Genomic DNA, 27,510 nt, shown 5'->3' on the forward strand with positions numbered 1-27,510 from the left:
CAGGAAAATGGTTCTGCACTCCAGCTGCTAGATATTGACTGAACTTGATGGTAATGAATCAGGCTGCTTTCCAACCAGCTAGCAAATTACTCTGCTAATAGTTAGACTGACAGATCATTTCTGTAGCATGTTTAGACTTTCTGCTGTTCAAATACTCAAAAAGGAAATTCATAGTTTTGAGGACTTCATCCTCCATAATTCAAACTAGTTTTTTGTCCAGTTCCAGCAACCAAGCTGGAATGGCTGCTGAGATGTTTACTATGAACAATGACATAGTATGAGAGATCACCCATTCCCCTGATTAGTAACTTCCCCCTTTCTGCCAACCTCCCTTCAAGCATCGCATTATACAAATTATAAATCTAATACAAATATAATTTGTATTAGATTTATAATACAAAGGACTAATACAAATTATAAATCTTTCCACCAAAAGTTTAGATATACTGTAGATGTCTCTCAGATCTCCTCTTGATAAACCTCATCTAAGTTTCATTTGTTATGGGAACATACTTTACCCATCCAGTTTGTCTGACATCCTTAGGTAATTACAGTACTTCCAAATGGGATTACTTTTAAAAAGTAATCCCATTTGTAACAGAAAGTTAAATAACAGAAACAATTCTAACTTGAATGAAGTCGTTAATTACCCATACTAATAAAAACTCCTGAATACTGCCCAAGGTTTCGTTTTCTAAGCATGCTAAGGCAATCCAAACCAAAAAAATTCAGCATAATACAAATGACTCAAGTTGTAGCTTTATGCCCGCCCTGTATTGTAGTAAACAACATCAGCAGCAGCAGCAGGCAATAAAGTTGATAGGCAATGTCCAAATCATGATATGAAAATAAAGAAGTTTTAAAATAAGAACAAATTCTTAGAGACTAGATAGCATGCTCAGAACTTGACTGACTCATCTAGGGAACCTTTTTTCCTCTATATACAACTTCACCACATGGTAAACTTGTCCATAAAGGAAGTTGTCTTTCCACCAGAATATTAGATAACCCTCACTATTCTCCCAACTTTCATCTTTTCTTAACCAGTTCTCCTTTTAGATATACTGTAGATGTCACTCAGCTCTCCTCTTAATAAATCATTCCATAACCTCATCTAAGTTTCATTTCTTATGGGAACATTCTTCACCCAGTCAGTCTGTCTTACATTTTCAGGCAGTAATTGGGAAATAATATGTAGGATTAATTATCATGAACGTAACAAAATATTTTGGAAGCTACTTAGTTTAGAAATAGAGCAAAGCGTATACTGTAAAACAAAGGAAAGCTGGAAACGTTTATATAGAAACTAAACATAATGAGATATTCTGAATGTCTGGAGTAATTACAATGCTTTGAAAAGTTATTAAAATGAGATTTTAAAAAAATATATAAGAAAATGGATGAAAAAATGAAAATATTCAGAAAGAAATGGAATTTGGAGAACATGTCAACAGGTAGAAAAATCCAGCTAGAGCAGGTGACATTCAACCTGAACTGTTGACGTATGCTGATAAAAAAAATTTTAAAATAGCTACACTGAATAGTTCAGAAAGTGAAATTTCATAATTTGAGTAGAATTACCATTCTAAAAAAGCAAAACAAGCTGGAATGTGGAAATAATAGAGGAATTTCCTTATGAAGTATTCCTAGAAAGATCTATTATTTTTATTGTGGTTGTGGTTATCTCTATGGTTATTTATATAACATCTATGTGGGGTCTGACAATTTAATGTAGGATTCAACACTAACCATTATACATATTGCATACCTGTTATACCCAGTGGTGAGCTATGGAAATTTTAACAAAGGACTCGCATCGTCGAACAAAAAAAAAAAAAAAAAAAAAAAAACTACACCAACTCCATCTACCACCGACCACCACCACTAGTATTTCCACAGACAATCACAAACATTCATGCCCATGGTGGGATGTTTGCAGGGTGTTTATAAACAAAATAAATTTGTTTTGTTTACGATAGAAGTTTTTATGACAAACAATCTATAAATCATCTTCTTCTTCTTCTATGCGTTATTCCCACTTCCTGTGCAGGGTCCGCGTGTTACTTAGATGCGGCTTCTTGTTAGTACTACTCCCAACCAACCCGTCGCCTGGTCTGCCGCTGGGGAGGGGGATATATTTTTGACTGTAGAGGCGTATGTTCACGGGGGCCAGTTTGCCTGTTTCCGGGATGAAAAACGCCAGATAAACTGGCGGGAAAAAACCCTACTGACCGCGCCCAAGACCGGCTAACTTGGCTATGCCTGAGGAAGATCCTCAAATTCCTCACGTCTACAACGGGAATCGAACCTGGGACACTCCTCCCCCAGGCACAAACAATCTATAAATAATATATAAATATTATCTAAAACACAATAATATTGAAATACGTTATATTTCTCTTTTGTTTTTAGACTTCAAGTGATAATCAACAGTACCAATCAAGGAGCATTATTTTATAGTCCTATTTATTTATATGTAATTACCAAAAGTGAATTCTTATTTGTAGAATGGTAGTAACAGTAACTATAATATTTTATTTAATAAAATCACTTTCGAGACGATGAGACGATTTTACATGAAAAAAAAAAAAAACTCATTGTCTGGTGCACATTTACCCAGAAAAAAACTCTCTCCTTTACAGGTTAACATTTACAAACAATTACTTTAAGGAAATAGCTACGACAACAGCTGCCACGCCTTATTTCCTTCCTCCTTCATGTCTTGTGTTCTTCTAGGAGGATCTATAGCCGAGCGATGATTTTATAGAAAATATTTGACATAGGGATTCGGATTAAATTCATTCAAGGGTTTCCCATTTATACATATTGTCATTAAATCTGAAATATGTTATAGTGAGAGAAGATCTATTTTTTGTAGAAAGTAGAAAGTATTTTTAACTTGGGTATAGTTATGTTAAAGATACCAAGCAATTTTAAACCTGGTTTTACTCCATTTTTTCCAAGTAAGCAAACAGACAAAATGTCAAGTTTGCACCTGCAATTTATGCAAGACTAGCTGATCCCACAGGTAGTGCAAGACCAAGGCAACTCATGGTAAAAGTAGAGCAAGCTCTGATCACTAATCTTAATATTTACCCTTAATGCCAAAACACATCTCCAAGAAGGGGATGTATGATGTTTTGTATTAAAGGCAAGGGGCCACTACCCAGACCGGTTTCGACCTTTATTGAGGTCTCATCAGTGGGAGCCAGGCTAGAAATACCAAGATTTAGTAATGCAGAGCTTATCTCTTTGTCATTACGATATTATTCATCACGCTAAAAGCTAGTTCGGCTTCAGTGCTGTAAACTGCAATTGTTGCCATACTCTGTTTGGCTTTTTTCACCATACTTTGAATTTCTTTTTGTAACTTTCCAGTCAAAGCCATTTCCACTAAATCTCTAAAATCGTTAATTTTAATTTCATATTTAAAAATAAAATTTAAAGATCTTATTCTCTTTTTTCCTTCTAACCATGGACAGGTAACTTCTTTCGTATTCCATGTTTCAGGATAACATACATTTAAAATGTTTTTCAGTTCTTCTTCTTTCATCTTCCAAATCCTCATAATTTTCATTTTTAAGTTTAAAATTTATTTGCTGCATTAATCTATTCTTTAAAGAAATTATAAGACGGCTTAGTAATGTTTCTCGTGGTAGTTTGTGAAATCTAATTTGCTTTCACTTTCAAATTCAAATTCTTTTGATTTTAACATGGTATCAATTTTAGATTCACAAGAACCTACAGAATTTTTAAAATCATTAATTGCATTAATTGTTCGCATGATTAAGGAGTTAGCTCTTATAATATTTATATTGCGACTTTGTAGAGCTTCTGACAGATATGATAATTCCTGTAGGATGTCAATCATTAATGCTAGATCTTTTAAAAATTGAAATTGAGTAGTTGGTTTAAAAAGCCCGTATATTTATCGTTCGATGCAAAATGCTTGCATAAAGCTGGGTAATTTCACCACACAGCAAGAGTCATTCGTAAACTGCAAGCTGCCCATCGTGCTCCAAACACATGGCCGATCTTTAAAATTTCAATACCAGGGTCTTTTGCAATCGTATTTAATTCTCGTTGATTTTTTGATGATTGATCATAAAAAGCATATAATTTATCCATAAATATTTCAAAATGATTTATTTCTTTAATGTTTTTTATCGAATCGTCTAATGCTAATTGTAAACGATGAGCTACGCAATGGCAAATCACAATGTTGGGAAATTTTTTTAGAAGTTTGATTGCAACACCTGATTTGTTTCCTAACATTACACTAGCTCGATCAGAACATAATGCAATGAGATGATTTTTTAAATAGTTATCAGAAAATCCATATGAATTTAAAGTAGCAATTATAGTAGCATATACATTTCACAGTGGTATTTTCTAGTTCTACAAGTTCTACAAAAATCATGTATGTGAATAACTAAAACACTTATTTTCTATAATAGCAGACTAATTCACAACATTATCGATTCATCTGCTATTATAGAAATTTTGCAATTTTTTTTCTATTATTTTGGAGAATATTTCTAATTTTATTTCTTTAGAAATATGTTCAACTGTTCTAATTCCTGAGAATCTAGAATGCAATGATAATCCCAGAACAATACCATTTTTAATTTGCAGCTCGATTAAATCTGGCAAATCAGACATAGGTCGGTTTCTCTTAACCAAATTATAAACAGAATTAAACATTTTTGAAGTTATCAAAATTTCTTTTTCATTTAGTTTGTCAATTAAATTTGGTAATATTGATTTGCTTCATTCTTCGTTTATTTTTATGATTTTATTATGAGCAAACAATTCATTATGTTTGGATAACTTTTTATGCAAACTTGCGGTTCTTGAGTCTGTAGTGTTTCCATTCAGTTCCATTTTCATTTCTAACCATTCCTTTGATGATAAAACAACTTTTTTCTCCTTCAACACTTAAGTTTTTATATTTTGAGCAAACACGGCATCCTAATTTACCATTTTTAACTTCTAACCACTTATACTGCGTTTAGAAATACAATGCTTGCTTCTCGTTCCAGCAATCAGGTAAATGATTTTCTTTTTCTCCTCCAACTTGTTGCATCTTCATTGAATCAATGCTTGTATTATCTTCAACTTCATCTTTGACTTCTTTTCAACAGCAGTAGAATCAGCAGAATCACTTTTTGTTATTTTTTTTTCCCCAAAAAATTTAATGAATTTCACTGTCTTTCATGTTTCATGGGTAAAAATACTTTTACAATTATAAAAATAAAATTTGCTGAATATACAGTTTTTAAATTTATTATTATTTATAAAATTTTAAACACAAACAATTGTTATACATCAGTGTACTGATGAACACAGAACTAATGTCCAGTGGAACAATCCGCTGATGACAGTTTTACAAACATTTGATTGTTTACCATACGATTGGCTACCAGAAGGGAGAATGGTAATGATAGAGCATGCTATCTTTATTTATTTTCAAACTTTCGTTATAGTGGAGTTATAGAGGGTGCATTCATTATAGAGGAGTTGAAACAATAATTCCAAATAATCTATTGTTATATCTTAACGTTTTTGGCTATATCTTCTTCTTTGTGTTTTATGTCTTATTCTTAATTTTGTATCTTACTTATTATCAGTTAATCCGTTTGCCGACAAATTTGTATTATTTAATGACTGCGCCAGCTGGCAACTAATTCTAATACACTATCCAAGATTACTTTGAAAGAAAATACAGGGATCATGAAGTATACAGTCGTGGTCCCGTTTCTTATGTTACTAATCGATTCCCCTTTTATACACGATTTGTAATTTTCCAAGCGGTAATTCAATCCACAGAAAGCATGATAAGCTCATTTGATTTACACATAAAGAAATACATTTATTTTAGCACAGAACATAAAGATACATGTTAATCAAACCTTTAATTAAATTAGAGTCTGGGTTCCCTCCTTTTCTTAATTTAACACATCCAAAATTTCTACACTGTAATCCTTTATATTAACACAAATCCTTCACTTCTGTATATAACTATCCTCAGACTCTGACAACATATACTAAATTACCTATTTTCTATCACACATGCAAATTACATATATATATATATACAAGTCAACTCTATAACTGACATAGATTTCTTGAGGCAATGCTCTTTCTTATATTTTAGACTTAATCCTCCCCCAAAATTTTAGTTAGCATTCAATTAGGTTTTAGCAGTATAACATTATTATCCTTTAGATACAAACAGTTCGTAGCCTCGGTCTCCTACTCGGCTCAAGCCTAAGATGCCTTTTCCTTAGATATAGACAAAATGTCCAAAATGCAGACAGTTCTCGTATCACTTCACAGAAATGGGCTGTGTTCTTAAAGATCAGTTCTCCTTACTCCACGGTTACTCTGATATTAATATGAAAAGATTTCTGCTTACCGTTCTTGCTTTATCTGGATATTCGGATCTCCTTACTGTACTTTCTTTAATGGCGGCTTCACTGTTCCTTTGTTCCACATGAAATGAAACACACTTACACTGATTTGCGTGGGTTATGTATGGGTTATGTATGACGAGTGGTGTGGAATTTGTGGATGTGTGGAGTCAGTTTGATGGGTGAAAGGATCTATATAAGATGGATGGCTTGCATTTGAATGGTTACGGTGTAAGGAGACTTGAGAAAGTGTTGCTGAATGTAGTGGATGTGCAAATTCAGGGAAACTAGATTTATTAAGGGTGGGGGGGGGGGTAAATATACAGTCCTTAGGGAGGCAGTTGAATGTATGAATGAATATAATATGCCCGAGCGAATAAGGACAACAAATCAGAGTGGGATAGTTAATATGAGGCATCAAGGTAGGGTTGGGGCTAATGGGGGTCTTAAATTCATGTACACTAATGATAGGAGTATTAGGAACAAGAAGGAAGAGTTTTTGGCCATGGTTGGCACTTCCAGACCACAGGTTATTGGTATTAGTGAATCATGGCTGACTGTAGATGATATAGCTAGTGGGATTGAATGTGATGGGTATAGTGTGTTCAGGAATGACAGGTAGAATAAAATGGGGGGAGGTGTGTTATTGATGATAGCTGATGAGCTACTACAGCCAAGGAGAATAGAAGTTGAATTTCAGGATAGAGAAAAGAGCACATTTGAGGCCATTTGGTGTGAGATTGTGGCTAGCAGAACTAAATATACAATTGGGTGCTGCAATAGACCAGGTGATGGAAAAGATGGTGGTGACAGTATGCACAAGCAAATAGAAGAAATGAGTGGAAGGAGGGTAATTATTATGGGAGATTTCAACTATGGTCGCATTGATTGGAGTGAGGAGAGGACACACGGGAGGAAGGAATTGGATTTTATACGGTTATTAAGGGATAACTATCTGCGACAGCATGTAATGGAAAATACTAGGGGGCAGAGAGTGCTTGACCTAGTAATTACATCTGAGGATTTGGCTGTAACAAATATAACCACATTGCCCACAATCGGTGAGAGTGATCATAGGGTCTTGACTTGGGAGGTGGCTAAAGGTGTGGAATTTTCAATTAAGACAGGTTACATGTGGAATTATCGGGTGGGAAAGTATGACAAGCTTAGGAGTTTGATTGGTTCAGTGCCATGGCATGTACAACTGCAAGGACTAGAAGTTGATAGTGCATGGGAGGCAGTTAAGAAGTGTTTGCATGAAGCAATGGCTGACTGTATACCTAGAGTCCGAATAATAAATCAAGTAGGGGTTAAATGGATGAATAACACCATTAAGCTTGAGCTGCAAAAAAAGAAACAACTATGGAGGGAATTTAAGGAGAAAGGTGACCGGCAGGCACATGAACGGTATAAAGCGCAGGCCAGAAGGGTAACGAGTGTGGTAAGAAAAGCAAAAAAGGATTACGAAAGAACATTGGCCATGCAGGCTAAAGAGAATCCTAAACAGTTTTTTAGATATGTAGCAAGTAAAAGGAAAAATGTACATGGCAGAATGATTTTAGAGAATGCCGATGGTAGGGAGGTAACTGAATCAGTTGATATAGTTGAGTTACTGAGTAAGCACTTTGCAAGTATATATCAACCAGGTGGTGACATTGCAGAAACGAATAAACCAGTAGATTATACGGGAATTGTGGTGAATGAAGTGGAGGTGAGTAGTCTATTGCATAACCTCAATGTCAATACATCCTTGGGATTGGATGGTATACCAGCTCGTGTCATACGAGAAGCAGCTAAAGAATTGTCAGTACCCTTGACCATTTTGTTTAATTTGAGTCTGGGGTCTGGGTTAGTCCCGAGTGGGTGGAAAGAGGGGAAAATAGTTCCACTGCATAAAGGTGGTTCCAAGACTGCTGTTGTAAATTACCGATCGATTAGCATATCAGGAATCATTGTCAAGGTCTTAGAGAAATTAGTCAAGAAAAGAATACAGGATTGGATAGATGAAAATGGGATATTGTATGGCGTACAACATGGTTTTGTGAATGGTAGATCATGCCTCAGTAACTTGCTCATGTTTTATAACACAGTGACGGCTGAACTGGATAGGGGTAATGGGTTTACAGTGATACTACTGTACCTTGCCAAGGCCTTTGACAGGATACCACATGGAACCCTAATCAGTAAACTGGAGCAGATGGGGATAGATATAGGGTTGGTGAGATGGATAGGAGGGTGGTTGAAGGAGAGATACCAGAGAGTGGTTTATTCAGGAGTGGAGTCTAAAAGACGGTTTGTGACTAGTGGTGTGCCGCAGGGCTCTGTTCTTGGATCACTGCTTTTCAATTTGTTCATCAATGATATAGGAAAGGATTTGAGAGGAAGTGTTCACTTGTTTGCTGATGATGCAAAGTTGGGTAGAGCAATTGTGAGTGCACAGGATGTCAAAATTTTACAGGATGATTTGGATAGTTTGGAGGACTGGGCTAGGAAAAATGAATATCAATTTAATGTGGCAAAGTGTAAGGTTATGCACTTTGGGGTGAAAAGAATAGCAGCAGTATATCGCATTGGCGGAATAGCATTGGCGGAACCGTACTCCAGGAGATTGATGAGGCCAGGGATTTGGGAGTGTTGGTGGACAGAGAATTGAAGTTTAGGGGGTACATTGCAAAAGTGACTAAATCAGCTCATCAAATCACTTGGCTTCTGAAAAATACTTTAACATGCAGAGACAAACAAGTTATTGTTCCTCTGTATTGAGCCTTGATAAGACCCCATCTGGACTACTGTGCCCAGTTATGGGCACCAGGGTTTCTTCGTGATGAGGAGGAAGTGGAGAGGATCCAGAGACGAGTGACCAAGATGATAGCTGGTCTGTGGAATGAACCTTATGAGAATAGGTTGAAGATTTGTGGGTTGCAGAGATTGGACGAAAGGCGAAGGAGGGGTGATATGATTGAGACATTCAAATTACTGAAGGGTTTCTATAAGAGTGATCCAGAAGATATTTTTGAAAATATGACTGGTGGTGGTAGGACTAGGGGCAGCCATGCATGGAAGCTGGGCAAGAGCGTGGTTGACAAGGGTGTTAGAGCTAGGTTTTTTACTTGGAGAGTGGTGAATGAGTGGAATAAGCTTCCAGAGTCTGTTGTGGGTGCTACGACTGTGAATGAGTTCAAGGCAAGGTATGATAGATACTGTGTCAATGTCGAATAGTTGTTCTTTGGGCCTCCCTTGATGAGTCTGTCGACTCCTTGGAGTTGCCTGGAACAATAATAATAATAATTTTTACACTGACGTTAACTCATCAGTGGCCCTTTCTTCTTGGGAATCTGGACGCATTATAGCTGCAGCTTTGTTCCACGTAGCACACATAGCAAGGGAAGACTCTCACTACGCATGGCAGCAAGCTCTTCACAACTATACAGCCTTCCGCACAGGAAAACCAGGTACCAACAAAACGAGAAGAAAAAGAGAGCGATTCAAATCCCCGCCGAAACCTATATACTACCAAACAGCACCCTCAAGCGGTGGTGCCGATTGGATACCATGGCCCCGAACTATCTTTGACATGGCCTAAAACTATTATTAGCTTGTACACATCCTTTTATGATTTATACTTGATTTTCTAGCTTAATTAATTTAACACACCTTCTCTATTTAGTTTATAAGATGCTTTAACATTGCTTAGAATTTACAAATCTGAATGTATACATGTTCTTGGGTTATTACTAGGCACTTTTTTCTATTTGGAGGCATAAGTATGTCCTTATCCACTCCTTCCGAGGTAACCCTATGTTGCGTCGGAAAAGGGGATGACTCATCACATTTTCTCGACACAACACTATACACTGCAATAGAATAATTTTTGTTAGGTTACCGACTTAATATATTCAAAAACATAATTCAAAAAATTATGTTTTTTTTTAAATTAAAAGTAAACAAGAAGAACATGTGGGCTCGCAAATTTGAGAAAAAATTAACAAAGGGCTCGTGCGAGCCCCTTATAGCTGGTTATACCCCTCACCACTGGTTATACTCCTCTGTGAATGCATTCCCTGATTGTATACTCAAACCTAGTCTTGTAGCCCATTCCACCCATTCATTACTCTCCAAGCATATAAATCAAATCCTTACTAACCGTACTCTTATTCAACTCCCAAAGGTCTCATTTTTATTTAATTAAATACTTATTATCATGCTCCCATTATTTTCTGACTATTTCATATTGTAGGTAAAAATCTGGCATTGCTGTCAGCCTCTGTTGTACTAAGCTCAGCTTGTTCCTATCAATCTCTCTTCAACTATCATTACCTTACGATAAATATTTGTTATTGTAAGGTAGAAATCTGCCACCATTATCAACCTAATTTTATAACTCATAAACCTTCAATCTGAACTTTTAAGATGTATGATTTCCTCCTATCTTGGTCATCCACCTCTGGATTCTTTAAACCACTTTCTCACTCTCAAGAAATCCAGTCAATCAGTTCTTTGATATGTATCACAACTTTACAAATAAGAATAATAACTTCCTTATCATATATACTGGTCATTGTATTTGTAAGTATCCAGACGATTCCTTTTTCTGTGTTGTCTGTTTTGTCCATTGAACACACCTGAGACAAACATAAAAATAGTAGTTTAAAAGAGAATCAATGAGGAACAAGCTGAACTTAGTACATTAGAGATTGACAATGATGACAGATTTCTACCTTGCAATAACAAATACTTATTTTATGGTAACGATAGTTGAAGAGAGAATTGGTAGGAACAAGCTGAGCTTAGTAAAACAGAGGTTGACAGCAATGTCAGATTTTTACCTATAATAACAAATAGTCAGAAAATCATGGAAACATAATAATAAGTATCACTATTTAATTCCATTTAGTCTTAAAAATGGTCTTGCTGTAGTTTATACAGCAAGACCGTTATGGTTTGATATTAAACAAAGTGTAAATGCAGGACTGTATGCTATATTCAGTGTTAATTAGAATAGAGGATTATTAAAGATAATGGTCAGATTTTAGGGAAAGACAACATATACTAGCAGTGGTGTAGCTAGAGCTTTTGCCAACCGGGGCGGTCCCTGAGCTTGCCGCCCTCTCAATATACACCAAAAATATTAGAAAAAGTCAAAACAACGTATAAGGAAATAAATTAAAACACTATGTTTATTTTTGAAGAAACTTTAATTTCGACATTCTGAAATGTTATTTTTTTGCTTTTCTGTTAGCAAAGTCGTCGATGACATTGGCATAGTCTATTTCATACTAATGTAGATAATTCTTAATCTATTTTGTTTAGAAAAAACTCCTCTCACAACTAGCAACACTTACAGCAATTGTGAGGAAAATTCACAGTAGTATTAAAATATTTGGAAATGAGTTCTGGAGACTGTATTTTTGAATTAACTGCAAAAGTTCAAAAAGGTTCAAAGTGCCGCCCAGGACGGACCGCCCCCTCCGCTCCTCTCTAGCTACGCCCCTGTATACTAGAATATTAATTAAAAACTGTAATTAATACTTCTTGTATTTCAGTAATATTACATTACTATCTTCAGGGATCACAAATAATGATATTTGCATGCAGGCACTAACACTAAGCAAATATGGCTAAAGAAAACAACTGAAGTCAGTCAGAGTCCTAAAGCTGTCCAATAGTGGGCTAAATTGGGTGGTCTTGACTGTTGGGCTGATACTCTTAGAATGCAAGCTTCCCATATTGTGTCTCATGCATCCAAATTTGTTGAAGTTTGGGGAGTTTTTTTAGAGCTGAGGCCAATTCAGGGAATAATCTCTCATATTTCTACTTGCTGCAGTGTGGTAAAGTGGCTTTCTTTTAGCATATTTTGTGATAGATGTCTAAAGCATGGTCAGCAAGTTCTAAGTGGCAGTATTGGTGGAACTGAATATAGTCCTTATGTCCAGATATCCTGATATTAGCTGTCCTGCCTGTTTGCCATAGTAGGACAGTTTGCAAGTACAAGGGACCTGATGTACTCCAGGTAGGTCCAGGGGAAGTGGCTGGTCTTTGGTGGAGCAGATAAAAGATGCCAATTTTTTATGTGGTTTGTAACAAGTTCTGAGGTCATATTTTTGGGGAGTTGTTTTTTAGAGCGGAGGCTGATTCCAGGAATAATCTCTCATATTTATGTTTGCTGCGGTGTAGTAAAGTGGCTTTTCATATCACCTAAAGCTTTCCACATATATAGATGCACTAGCTTTGCTCTATTACAGCAGCAGAATGCCACCACCAGTGTTCTCTTGGTCGACACCAACGAGGCTATTTATGTGCTAGAAGAAGAGCTTACCGCTATGCTGAACGATGATCCTTTCTGATGTCTTGAATACTTTAGATTACTGCCACCTGCGTTCTCTTGGTCAATGCCAACAAGGCTATTTGTGGGCTAGAAGAAGAGCCTACTGCTATGCTGAATAACAACTTTTGGGCGATTCTTTCCAATGTCTCCAATGCTTCAGCAGAAAAGGAATTCCAAAAAATATGATGTCGGCTCATCAAAAAAAAAATTCTAAAGTTTAAAAAAGAACTCAGCTTGCATATCCCAACTACTGCTCAATACAGTAATAAATTTGTCATTTGTACCGTGAAGCAATCAGCGCACTCGTGCTAGGCCACAACTTTGCCGAAGCATTGAAAAAAAGCCCTTCTGAAGAAATAATGATACAGGTAGAACATGGTATCTGCAACCTTCCCAACCAGAATGCCAACAATATCACACTGGATGTAGCCAGTGTTCTTACTGGCTACATCCAGGCAACCTATCTAAAGAAGAATTCAAATCTCTGCAGGAATTAAAAAAACAACAGCAAAATAAAAATTACTGCTACTACTACTGTATTGGTGGAAGTCCTTATGTTCAAATATCCTGATATTAGCTGTCCTGCCTGTTTGGCCGTAGTAGGACAGTTTGAAACTACAAGGGACCTGGTATACTCCAGGTGGGTCTAGGAGAAGTGGCTGGTCTTTGGTGGAGTGGATAAGGGTTGCCAATTTTTTATATGGTTTGTAACAAGTTGTCAGGTCATATTTTTTTAGAATTTTTGTTAGCTTTTCAGAAGTCCCCCAGATATAAGGAATGGTGATAGATTTAGAGTAATCTCTGTTATGAAGTGGGGGTGGAAGGTTTGTGGTTAATTGGTTTTAATATTTTTGGGATTTGGGGGGGGGGGCTAACTTAACACCTCGTAGCCATTGGCTACGAAGGTGTTAAGAATATGGTTGAGTTCAGTAGTTAGAGCATTGTTATCTGAACAGATTAATTTTGCCCTGTTATATATATATTTTTTACAATCCCATATTGTGGGGGGGTGATTGCTGGTGAATGTATCTACCTGTATGGGTAGGTTTTCTGTAAACAGAGAAAACCACGGATCCGTCAGGCTGTCCTGTAATCACAGTGTCTAGGAAAGGGTGACATGAAAAGTCACTTTACTACACCATAGCAAACATAAATATGAGAGATTATTCCTGGAATCAGCCTCAGCTCTAAAAAACTCCCCAAAAATATGACTTAAAAAATTGGCATCTTTTATCTGCTCCACCAAAGACCAGCCACTTCCCCTGGACCTACCTGGAGTATATCAGGTCCCTTGTACTTGCAAACTGTCCTACTACGGCAAACAGGCAGGACAGCTAATATCAGGATATCTGAACATAAGGACTGTTCAGTTTCACCAATACTGCCACTTAGAACTTGCTGACCATGCTTTGGACATCCATCACAAAGTATGCTAGAAGAAAGCCACTTTACCACACCGCAGCAAGTAGAAATATGAGAGATTATTCCTTGAATCGGCCTCAGCTCTAAAAAAACTCCCCAAACCTCAACAAATTTGGATGCATGAGACACTTCCCCAAATATGGGAAACTTGCATTCTAAGAGTATCAGACCAACAGCCAAGACTATCCAATTTAGAACACTAGGCAACACCTTTAGGACTCTAGGACCGACTTCAGTTATTTTCTTTAACTATATTTACTTAATGTTAGTGCCTGTATGCACATATCATTATTTTGTGATACCTGGAGATGATAATGTAATGTTACTGAAATATAGGAAGTATTAATTAAAGTTTTTAATTAATATTCTAGTATACGTTGTCTTTCCCTAAAATCTGACTGTGATGTATTACCAACGTATAAGTTTATCGACAAGAAAGATAATGGTATTTGAACATGATATCCAAATAAAGGATATTAATCTTACATTTTTATTAAATTAGTGCAGATGATGTTATCATAATAAATAAATATGCAAGTATAAAAGTCATCAGTCAAATTAAATAATTGTTGTGGCAATATTTGATATAAAATAAATAATTAAAAGATATAAAACTGATATCTCATAGAAAAAAACAACGACCTCAGTTGCATTCTCTGTAGAAATCCTAATATAGGACAGATTACATGTTCTAGCACAATTTTTGTTGAAGATGGCAAATGAAATATTAATGTAGGTAATGGAATGCAAGAAATAGGACTAGTGGAGTTGGAATCTAGTTGAGTAAATTTATATGGAAATGAGAGAGATAGCCAAAATGAATATCAAATAATTTTTTATTTTGGCTACATTTTTTCAGACTAATTTACATAACAAAAATTAAGTTAATTCTTTTTCTTGAAATTAATAGTACAGCATTCAAAGCAATTTGAACATACAGATCACAGAGCTAGAAAGGAGTGAATAAATGTCATCAGTGACAGAACCATTTATAATGAAAATATCAGAAAAAGAACATGATATTATTATTGTTATTTTTTTTTTGATGTGCCAACATCACATTTATTAGTCCTCTGTGAAATCAGTGGCTCATCACAGGAGGCCCTCCATCATACTGTGACTTGAATGCATTCACTGTCTTTACAATCATCACATCAGACAATTCATCCTAACCACCCACAGCTCTCCATCTAAAAAAAAAACCTACTTCTCACCCCTTTCTTGTTCACGACTTCCTTATACAGCTTCCTCCAGGGATAGTTCTCCTGTTCTCCCCAGTCTACATCCATTTTATGAAAAATTTGATCTACATTAAACCAACTTATGTCTCGATCATGTTTCCCCTTGTCTTTCCTGTCCATTAGACTACATTTTTCATTCCCTCAATTTGCCTTCATACTCTACATTCCAGAAACCAGAAATCAACTTAATCTGTCATCTCTAAACCTATTCCAACATCTCTTCATCCTTTTGAAAACCCAGTGACCAAATCTGTGTACAGTAATCCATAATCCATGTGCATTCTAATCAAAGCCTTATACAATGAAATACTAACATCCTCATCATGCATGTCTGTGCATCATTCCTATAATGTGCTGTGCTGCCCTCACAATTTTAGAAAAATGTCATACAAAATTTCAGGTCATTATCCACCAACATCCCCATATCCCTCATCTCCTCCACCTCCTCTCGGATATATCCACCAGTCTTATACTCTACATCCTATTTGTGTTTCCCATTTTGCTACATTGAACTGGTAGCCTGTTCATTTGCCCATTCAGAAAGTCTATTCAAGTTCACTTGCAAGACTACAACATCCATTGTACTCCTAATAGTTCTACTAGTCCAACTTTGCATCATCTGCAAATAACTGTATATCACCATTCAAGCCCTTCCCAATATTATTTACAAATAAATTGAACAGCAATGAATCCAAAACATATCCTTGGGACACACACTATGGTGACTTTTCTCTTCTGAGATATTGCTCCCTACGTACAATTTGTCTGATTTGGATACCTATCAGACAGTCAATCTTCAATCCAGTGCACAAGTCTACTATCCTAAACCATCTGTTATCAGCTTGCCATGTGGTGATCTTTCAAAGGCTTTAGCAAAACTAAATATACCACTGTGTATGCTCCTCTTTGTCCACTGCACCTGTCAGTAAGTAGATCCTTAAAACATGACTATACTTTAGCAAATCCATGCTGTTCATCGAAGAGAATGTTGTAGGGTTGTCATCAACCCAGTTCTGAATCCTGGTAGTTACTAGCTTTTCTGACACCTTTACCACAACTCCAGACAAACAAATGTGTCAGTAATTCAAAGCTTTAGTCTTATAACCTCATTTATGAATCAAAACAATTTTGCTTTCTTTCCATTCCTTTGGAACTTGGGCAAATCTAAGACTCAAATTAAAAGAGCTAAGTTAAAACTGTTGTTAACTCCCTGGCACATTTCCTGAAAACATGCAGTGATATACCATCAAGTCCTATAGCTTTATTGATATCAAGTTTACTCAGTTCCTCATGTACTTGCTGCTCACTCACTATCACTGACTCCTCCTTCCTTCCCACTACTCTCAAGTTCTGCAAGATATTACTTTCATGAGGATGAAACACATTTATGAAATGCTCATTTAACATCTTTACGATATCCACTTAAGTGGTTGTCATTCTCTCCAACCAGTATCATCTTTCCATAATCATTCTTCTACTGGCCACCATATACTGAAAAAAAAACTCCCTAGTATTCCTTTTAGCCTCATTAGCTAATGTTGCTCATACCACACTATTGCTATCCCTACCAAATGAGTTGCCTCTCTTGCTTGCTCGTTGTACTTCGATTGCTATCCCTACACATCTTATGCTACTTCCAAAATGCTTTTTTCTTCCAAATTGCTTACCTCACCTCTTCATTCATTCATTCATTCATTTCACATCCACCTTATTCAGGCAAATGCATTCTTGATCTTCGGAATGTATTTGGACATCACCTCTGCCAGGTAGTTCCAGAGTATCTCCCAAGCAGCATTGAACTCCTTTCTTTCCAATTCTTCATTCCATGATTTAGCTAAGCTACCTCATGAGCTTGTCATAATCACCAGCTTTGTAGTTCTACATAGACTGGTGTCCAAAAGCTAAGGTTGAACTACATCCTTACCTGTATATGAAAATATTTTCATGACTACAGCCAAATGCGGTCGTACATTTATTGCCAGCATACTAATAAATTATATTGGGTTGGCAAATAAGTTTGTTCGGTTTTTCAGAGTGGAATGAAACACATTTTATTTAATATATATAATACATACTAGTCAGTTATATATTTACCCTCTTTATCAATGACCTCTTGCCATCTGTCCACCAACTTCATTATGCTGCATTCATAAAACTCCTGAGGTTTACTGGCGAAAAACTGATCCAGGTGTCTTTTGACAGCCTCCTCATTAGCGAAGGTTTTCCCATTCAGAAAATTCTGCAACAATCAGAATAAGTGGTAATCGGAAGATGCCAGGTCCGGTGAATACGGAGGATGCAGCAAAACATCCCAGCCAAGACGTAACAATTTACTCTGGGTTGTTAACGATGTGTGGGGTCTGGTATTATTGTGGTGAAAGACAACTCCTTTCTGATTTGCCAATTCAGGACGTTTTGTGCTTATTGCATGGGCCAGTTGCATTAACTGTGAGCAATAGACAGTTGAATCAATCGTTCTGCCTGATGGTAACACCTCTTAGTCGACAACACCGTTATAACCCCACCACACAAAGAGCATGATCTTTATTGGGTGTAATCCCGCATTCGAGGTTGTTTGCAGTAGTTCGCTCTTGTGCCCCCCCATGATCTTTTATGTACCATGTTATCGTACACAACCCATTTTTCATCTCCCATAATCATCCGCTTCAAAAATGAGTCGTTTCTTGGCAACATCACAGCGAATCACAGATGGATATGCGAGCAGTCATATTGGCCTCAGTCAATTCATGTGGCACCCAAACATTGAGTTTTGAAACATATCTCAGCTTGTGCAAATGGTTTTCATCGCTTGTATGGGATATGTTCAGTACTGCAGCAATCTCGTGCACTGTTTGGGACGGATTTTTGTTGACAATATCCTTCACAACATTCGGTTGGGCGACCGGGACGAAGCTCATCACTGATGTCGAAATCTCCAAAACAGAATTTGGCATACACATTCTGTTATGGCACCATCCCCATATACGCTGCATTTTTTTTTTATGGGCCTCCACAGCTCGTTTGCCTTTTTTGAAATAAAAAAGCAAAATATGCCGGCAATGTACGTTATTTCCTTCCATTTCTAAAAATATATTACACACATGCAACTGAAATAGGCCAAACGAAAATTCACTGCAAGGTTATGTGAAATGTCACCTTTCAACTGTGCAATGCCGTTATGTGGTAGTGCAACAATAGCGACAGGCAGTGGCATAAACTTGTACTAACGCATAAACCAAACGAACTTATTCAGCAACCCAATATTACACCAAAAATGTGTAGCAATAGGAGTTTTTACATTACAATATGTTTTTGGCAATATGTTTTCAGCAAAAGTTACAAATTTCCTAATGATGTAGTTAAGGAATTAATGTACAGTGCTTTAAGAAAACTGAGAGAGAGACATGTCAGTATGGAATATGCCCATCCTGAACTGCAGTGCAGCTCTCATCATACCATGCTTAGCACCAAGTGATTCAGGTGTGCTTGAGGCAAACTGGCCAAACCCTCCTTTAGAGCAAGGATAAGGCTTTGTTTATTTTCTGGATGGAAATTTTAAGCAGATTCATCTCTCTGTTGCATTCCAAATGTCTTCTGTACCTTGAGATCTGGGGAGCATGCTGGCCACTCGATTCGATTATTATCCTAGGTCTTCAGAAGCATCCCCATTGCTCATGTATGATGTGATGTGGTATTGTCATCCATAAAAATTAATTCTTTGCCTACAACAACACAGAACAATTGGAAATGACGTCGAAGAACTCGTTTCAATATCATTCCAGTCATAGTCCCTTTTTCCAGCACTTGTATCTCGGTGCATCCATTAATCATAATGCTTCCCCATACTATTACCTGAGCACTGCCACTCTCCTTTTCAAGAGAATTCTTGCAATGGTAAGCAGTACCACTTTCTCACCAGTTCAAGTGTCGTCTAGAATCGGTGTACTAAAACGACTCTCATCTGTAAAGAGTGCATTAGTCCATTGGTGTCTTGTCCAATTTTTAATGATACAAAACCACTGAAAATGTGCTCTACGCTGAACTGTGAATAAAGGGAAGCAGACTACTGGCATATAGTCCTACTTGTCGCAGATGTCTTACCACAGTTTGTGGAGATATCTGCATACCTGTACTTGAATGGAGCCAACTTGCAAGCTTACCTGCCATGGTGCATCAATTAAGTTTTGCTGTTATAACCAAAAATTTGTCTTCATGTTCTGTGGTAGAGTGAGCGCAGCCTCTTAGAAAATGTCTGGAACACATTCCATTGGTTTGAAATGCTGCGCAGAGCCTGGATACAATGCTATGTGAGATTCCGAACTCTCTGGCAATATCAGTAATTCTGCAACCTTCTTCAAGCTTTCCAATAATTCTTCCTCATGTGAAATCATCTAAATGATGTCTTTGGAACATTATAAGAAGACATCCAAGTTTGCAACTTTATTCCTTCACGAAAAGAGCTTCCTTCAAACAGTGTTTACTTAGTGCAGCCTTTTGCCTTTTATCCTGTTGAGTGCTACCATGTGAGTCGTTTGTGTGCGTACCTGCTTTTTCATTGAAATCATTTCTTATACAAATTGCCACTAGCTGATTCATCTGAATTTGCAGTTGCAATCTTCAGAAATAGTGTTCGTCCTTAGATTTTGGACACTATTATACACTGCTTTCTCACAGAGATCCTCATATGGCTGGCCACCACACAAGTTATTACTTCATGGTCACATGCACCAACTGGAGGAAGATTTAACACTTCATTTACCGTAATATCTTCTGATGAGATAATCAAATCCAAGACCCTTGATCCCTGTGTACCCTTTGTTACATATTCCCTAAGGTAGTTGTCCCTCAAAAACTCAAGAAATGTATTTCTTTACCCCAGATGCTGTCTCTTCATTCCAGTCTATAATACCATTGAGATCACCTATAATGATCATTCTTTTCTTATTAGCTAGTTCCATTTGCCTATACATTTCCTTCTCACTGCTTTCCACATTACCAGGTTTATAACAATGCCCAGCTAGATATTTCATTCTGTTCACCTCTGTACCATACTGCTTCAAAACCACTGCCACTGTTTGCTCCTTTCATTCCCATCTTAGATCGAAAAATTCCTCTGCTATCATTAGCAGCACTTTTCTCCCCCTTCTATTCCTGTCAGAATGTCATCCTCATCTAGCCATGTTTCACTTATTCCAACAATTTTTTGGTGAATATACTCTATTAATGCTACAGTTTAATTTTCTTTATTTCGAATACTTCTGTCATTTGTAAACATACATACCAGCTTGTTTCTAGTTCTATGATTTCTGGAGTGGCGCTAGAGTCGCTGAAGACCATGGCAGTGGATTTCAGTTGTGGTAAAAAAAAAAAAAGAAGTGTTTTTAAAGGTGTATAGTGTGACTTTTGTCGTGATTTGTACTACATTTTTCTCAGTAATACAAGTGTTCTTTAGTGGTGCTGCTTTTGAAATTTAGTTTTGCTTATATTGTGTTATTTTTGGGTTACCGAGAAAGCGAGGTCAGAGTCAGACTCATCTGCAATGGAAGAGAAAATAAGTTTTCATTATTTAGTATAGTTAAATATAGTTTATGTTTATAGTTTTCAGTAAGTAAATTAGCTTACAGTAGAGCATATAACATAATATTTAGAGTATAGTTGTAGTAGTTCCTCAGCACAGTTTGAATGATGGTGACTGCTACTGCTCCAATACAAATGGCATGCGGAAATGTCATATTTGTGGCATGTATGTGTCTCAGCAGATGGATATGCGGTTGATGAGAGAAGGGGGGAGGGGGAGTACATATATGCGTAAAATGTAGGAAATGGGAGGAATTCGGTGAGTTAGATGTTATGATATCTGACCTTGTTGCATCAGGAGCAGAAGATTTTCGAGAGATGAGTAGTGTGATAGGTGAGAATAATGAGCGAAATATGAATGAAAAAATAAGAGTGAGGAGTGTCGAAGGCTTGAACGATTGTGAAGTTTTTGGAGATGGTCATGATTGGGAGGATGAATGGCGAGTAAGAGTGGCTAACTTGCAGAGAGAGAGAGAGATAGATGAGTTGAAAGAGATGATGGAATATCTCGGGAATGAGATGAGATTAGGCAAATGAAAGAGATGAATACGAGGCAAATCAGAGTAGGAGTGAGAGAGAGTTATGGGAATGATAGAAGAGGAGAGAATAGAAACAATAGAAGAGGGGGAATGATAGAATAGGAGAGAATAGGAACAGTAGGAGAGAGAGAATGAGAGACAGTTATGGGAATGATAGAAAAGGAGAGAATGGAAACAGTCAGAGAGAGAGAATGAGAAGAATGTGAGGGAGTGCTGGAACCAGGAATAGAGTGATGTCAGGACAGCAGGTAAGTAGGGGAACATAGAGAGAGAGAGAGAGAGAGAGAGAGTGAGGGATGCAGGTGAGCAATCAAGGAACAGAGCTGTGATGTATGAAGACTCGATGAACCGTGGTATGCAAGATACGATAGGCAATAAATGGGGTGAAAGGGTAGATGACATGATTGTGATGGTGGGCACAAATGATTTGAGAGGCAATGTAACTCGGATGGCGAGAGATCTGCGATTCTTGCTTGAGGTTGTACAAAAGAAAAACACAGAGAGGAAAGATTGTGTGTGTGTTGCACAGGTATGATAGTGACGAGCTGAGCAGAAGAGCAGTAATAATGAATAGCATAATAGCCAGAATGTGCTGGAAGAGAGGATTTGAATATGTGGATGCTTGAAGGGCATTTGAGAAGAGAAAGGAACTGTATCCAAGAGACCACTTGCATTTGAATAAGGAAGGACGTAGGCATCTGGAGAGATTGCTGTTTTCTGTATATCATCCAGGTGGTGGCCTTGCGGAAATGGAGGAACCAACAGCTTATACTGGAATTGTGATGAATGAGGTAGAGGTAACTAGTCTGTTACAGAACCTCAATGTCAATACATCTGTGGGATTGGATGGTATACCAGCTCGTGTCGTACGTGAAGCGGCAAAAGAATTGTCAGTGTCCTTGACCATTATGTTTAATTTGAGCCTCAGGACTGGGTCAGTCCCAAGGGGGTGGAAAGAGGGGAAAATAGTTCCACTGCACAAAGGTGGTTCCAAGGCTGCTGTTGAAAATTACCGGCCAATCAGCATAACAGGAATCATTATCAAGGTCTTAGAGAAAATAGTCAAGAGGAAAATACAAGATTGGATAGAAGAAAATGGGATACTGTATCGGGGACAGCATGGTTTTGTGAAGGGTAGGTCATGCCTCAGTAACTTGCTCACGTATTATAACACAGTGACGGCTGAACTGGATAAGGGTAATGGGTTTACAGTGATTCTGCTGGACCTTGCTAAGGCCTTTGACAGGATACCACATGGAATTCTAATCAGTAAATTGCAGCATATGGGAATGGACATAGGGTTGGTGAGATGGATAGGAGGGTGGTTGACGGAGAGATATCAGAGAGTGGTTTACTCAGGAGTAGAGTCCACAAGACGGCCTGTGACTAGTGGTGTACCACAAGGATCTGTTCTTGGACCACTGCTGTTTAATTTGTTCATAAATGATATAGGAAAGGATCTGAGAGGAACAGTTCATTTGTTTGCGGATGATGCAAAGTTGGGTAGGGCAATAGTGAATGCAGATGACGTCAAAATTTTGCAGGATGATTTGGATAGATTGGAGGTCTGGGCTAGGGAGAATGGATGTCAATTTAATGTGGCAAAATGTAAGGTTATGCATTTTGGGGTGAAAAGATGGGAGGCAGTTTACTGCATTGGTGGAACCGTGCTCCAGGAAATTGATGAGGCACGAGATTTAGGAGTGTTGGTGGATAAGGAATTGAAATTTAGGGGACACATTGCAAAAGTGGCCAAATCAGCTCATCAAATCACTTGGTTGCTGAAGAATACGTTGACAAGCAGAGACAAGCAGGTTATTGTTCCTCTGTATCTAGCCTTGATAAGACCTCATCTCGACTACTGTGCTCAGATTTGGTCACCTAGGTTTCTTCTTGATGGGGAGGAGGTGGAGAGGATCCAGAGGCGAGTGACCAAGATGATAGCAGGTCTGTGTAATGAACCGTATGAGAACAGGTTGAGGATTTGTGGGTTGCAAAAATTGGTTGATAGGCGGAGGAGGGGAGATATGATTGAGACATTCAAATTACTGAAGGGTTTCTATAAAATTAATTCAGAAGATATTTTTGAGAACAGGGCTGGTTGTGGGAGGACTAGGGGACATCCATGGAAACTGGGCAAAAGTGTGGTTAGTAAAGGTGTTAGAGCTGGGTTCTTTACTTTTAGAGTAGTGAATGAGTGGAATGCGCTCCCTGAGTCTGTGGTGGATGCTGTGACAGTGAATGAGTTTAAGGCGAGGTATGATAGATACTGTATGAATGTCGAATATTTTGTGATGAAAATGATTTGGGGCCTCCCTCGATGAGTCTAATGACTCCCTGGAGTTGCCCGTAATAATAATAATAATAATAATAATAATAATTCCAAGAAAGTACAGTTGCCTCATTCCCTTGAAGTGTTGAGAATATTCAGTTTCTTAAATATATCTGTGAAGTAAGCCATTTTCAATAAAAATCCTTATTGCTGAAACTGTCTCCCAGTGAGTGGTTTCCCCCATTTAAAAAACAAAGCGCCTCATGTCTCAACTCAAACATTCTCTTTAATACCTTGCCTCTTGAAAGCCATCAAGCATCATTAAAAAACAGCAAAGCAATGTGTTCATCACCCATTTCCTCACACAGCATTTTAAAAAGTCTAGACTTCAGAAGATTTGTCTTGATAACATTGACGGTTTTACAATCGTCTACAGCACTTCATGAAGAGGTGGACTGAGTTCTTTAGCTGCCAGAGTCTCCCGATGTATCATGCACTGAGTCCATGCTGCTTCAGGAGCAACAGCTTTAATTTTTGCTTGTAATCCAGCAATGACGCCAGACATTGAACGAGCTCCATCTGTACATATGTCAGTGCACCTATCCCATGATATATCATTTACATTAAAGAAAGCATTAATCATGTCAAAAAGACTTTTGAGCTGTTGTTGCTTTGAAGATAGGCTAACAGAAAAGCAATTCCTCTCGCATATTACACTCATCAACAAAATGAATGTACGCAATCAAATGAGCATCTTGATGAATATCAGTCACTTCGTCCACTTGAAGTACAAAGTAGTTGTTACGCAACTTCTCAATTAACTGCTGACATAAATCGTCCGAAATATCTGAAATTCTTCTACAAACTGTGTCATTAGAGAGGGGGATATTTGCAATTGTTGAGCAAAAGAGTCACCCAACATTGTTGATACCATGTCAGTTGCTGTTGGTAAAATCAGTGTTTCTGCAGTTGTGTGTGGTTTCTTACATTTAGTAATTCTATGAGAAACCTGATAAGGGGCTAAAAAGGCCTTGGAAGTCATATTTGTAGTTTTAGCAAAGTTCAGTTGGGTGGACTTCAAGCCACTAAGCTTTCTAAACAAAAAAAATCTTTTGGTTTATATTTAAACTCAGGATGTTTGGTTTTAAAATGTCTCTTTAATTTGTTAGGTTTCATACTATCTGCAGCTAAAATACTTAAACAGATTACACATTGCGGACGTTTTTCATCATTGATTACAGTTTTCATAAAGCCTAGTGATAAATAGTTCTCATCATACCTTCTTGTTTTCACACTCCAAGTAGCTTCTTTCCCACCACAAGTTGAAGGAGCACTGGTATCTTCATTTCTATCACTATTCAGGAAACGCTTCATGATCAGTTGTTCATAATCAAGTCAACTTTAAGAGGTAAACAAATCAGCACAATTACACTGAAACAAGCACCAATGAGATGTCATTAAGTCGCTGCTTTCACCTGTGTGTATATAGTGCTGCCTGGAAGAGGATGCAGCCACTGCCGAACTATCAACACTGCCTCTGGCACATGCTTTTTATAAGTGCAAGTGAAGAAAATAATTATTAGTTATTTTGAAATTCATGATAATTAAAACCTGTATCGTCAAAAGTTTTTCTTCCTGTATTTTTATTTGTTGTTATTTTTAAAACTGATTTAGGGTAGTTTTAATTTTTATCTGTAGGAAAGTATGCTGCGCCCCCCTTTCAAGCTATTCGTGCCCCATGGTTTGAGAACCACTGATTTAAATCATTGTACCTGCTGCCACTACCAACTCTTTTGCTTGCTTCTTCCTCATATCTAGTTCTTCAATGACGTTGCTCAATCTACCTACTGAAAAGCAAATGTCGTGCACCTTCTCATTTACTACATCTTAATCAAATCGTCATTTGTGGTCACTCTCGAATCAGTGGACACTTCTTTCACTTCTTCCTGCTACCTTTTATTCCAGTCTTCCTCTCCCTTTCCATACACATCTGTTATTTTCTTCATTTCGCTCTGCAGTTGTCTCATCTTCACCTCTGCTTTCACATCCTGAATTACTTTCTTGCCACTCTATGCTATCTCTACCAGATCAGTCGCAATTTTTTTCCTCGCTGTATATCACATTCATTATCTTATGGTCCATCGGTTTAACTTTTTGCATATGCTATGTTACTGCTTTCACTCACCTTATTTTATATTCTCTGTCACATTTCTTACACTATCATTTAAACCTGGAACTCCATTCACTGCAACACTCTCAGTGTTGTTGTGAATGAAGCATCATCTTCTGATACTTCATTTTCCTGCTTCCAACAGGTCTCACTTTTCTGGCTCAAAACATCTATGACTCTCTCTCTCTCTCTCACAATCCATTTTCTCTTGGCAACAAATACATAACACACACTATATTCTATTACAAAATTCCCCACATGAAACCTCCCCCCTGTCAAATGATGTCTTTGTCACCATTGTTCTCATTCTAATTGGTACCGTGAATAATGCTATTTATGGATATTATTTCTGGGAAAATTCCCATGTTACTCCTCTTAAGAAACTATTATTTATACAGCTATTTTAGCCTGTTTTTGTTTAGGAGTGTCCCTTATTTTAAATACATTGGCTTTTTACTCAAGAATTTTTAGGGCATTATAAGTGTATTTTAGAGGTAAATATATGCAGACTAATAGAGGAAGAAATACACATACCTTGTTTGGATGTTAGGATGTCTTCGTTCTCCATACTTCTGCTGTTAGGCCGTTAAAGGGGGTAGGAAACGTGTGTGTGTGTTGGGGTGGGGGTGTTTGAGGCAAGGTGGGAAGATTAAATTAGAAAAACCTGGTTTTTTTTTTAAAATAATATATATATATATATATATACAACGGCTCGCACCCCGTTAACGCTCTCTCCCACCCCTGTTTCCCATAAAACCCTTAATATATATATATATATATATATTATTTTAAAAACAAACCAAGTTTTTCTAATTTAATCTTCCCACCTCGCCTCAACTCCCCCCCCCCATGTTTCCTACCCCCTTTAACGGCCTAACAGCAGAAGTATGGAGAACGAAGACATCCTAACATCCAAACAAGGTATATGCAAAATTTCTTCCCCTGTCTGCATATATTTACCTCTGAAATACACTTATAATGCCCTAAAAATTCTTGAGTAAAAAGCCAAATTCTTTTTTAATAAAAAGGCCAATTCTTGAGTAAAAAGCCAAAATAAGGGACACTCCTAAACGAAAACAGACTAAAATAGCCTTATAAATAAAAATGCTATTTATGTATTGTGCAGGGTATAAATATGTCAAAAAATAAATAAAACACACTGAATCATACACAAGGACATTACAAAGTACTTATTAAATATATCATGAATTTAATATCAAGACAATGACTTATCTGTAAGTTCATGTTCTCATGACTATGGATCTCCAGTATATGCCACCTGGTGGATTTCAATTCACTCAGTTAGATTTATTTATATTTAAAAATTTGTAAACAGAGCTAATCTAAGCTGGGATGTTCACTTAAAGTCAATGATAGATAAAAGATTAGCAAATTGACTGATTGGTGGGGAAAGAAGTAAGGACAGAACCTGAAGAAGACTTATTTGTAGATGATGTAGTTTGGAATGCTTTAGAGCGTCGGTTCCCAACCAGTGGTATGTGTACCCCTGGTGGTACATGCTGGGCCATTCAGGGGTACACAAAAAATAAT

The 27,510-nt window shown here is 37.3% G+C and overlaps 1 protein-coding gene across 6 annotated transcripts in view; it reads left to right on the plus strand.

Moving 5' to 3' along the window:
• LOC150110589 (TBC1 domain family member 19) overlaps positions 1-27,510 on the plus strand; it is a 476,985-nt gene that overhangs the window by 379,413 nt on the left and 70,062 nt on the right. The window lies entirely within an intron of this gene.

The sequence above is a fragment of the Typopeltis vanoorti genome, chromosome 1 (assembly GCF_054136105.1).
Source record: "Typopeltis vanoorti isolate ZY-2024b chromosome 1, IOZ_Tvanoo_1.0, whole genome shotgun sequence".
In the NCBI taxonomy this organism is placed as follows: Eukaryota; Metazoa; Arthropoda; class Arachnida; order Uropygi; family Thelyphonidae; genus Typopeltis; species Typopeltis vanoorti.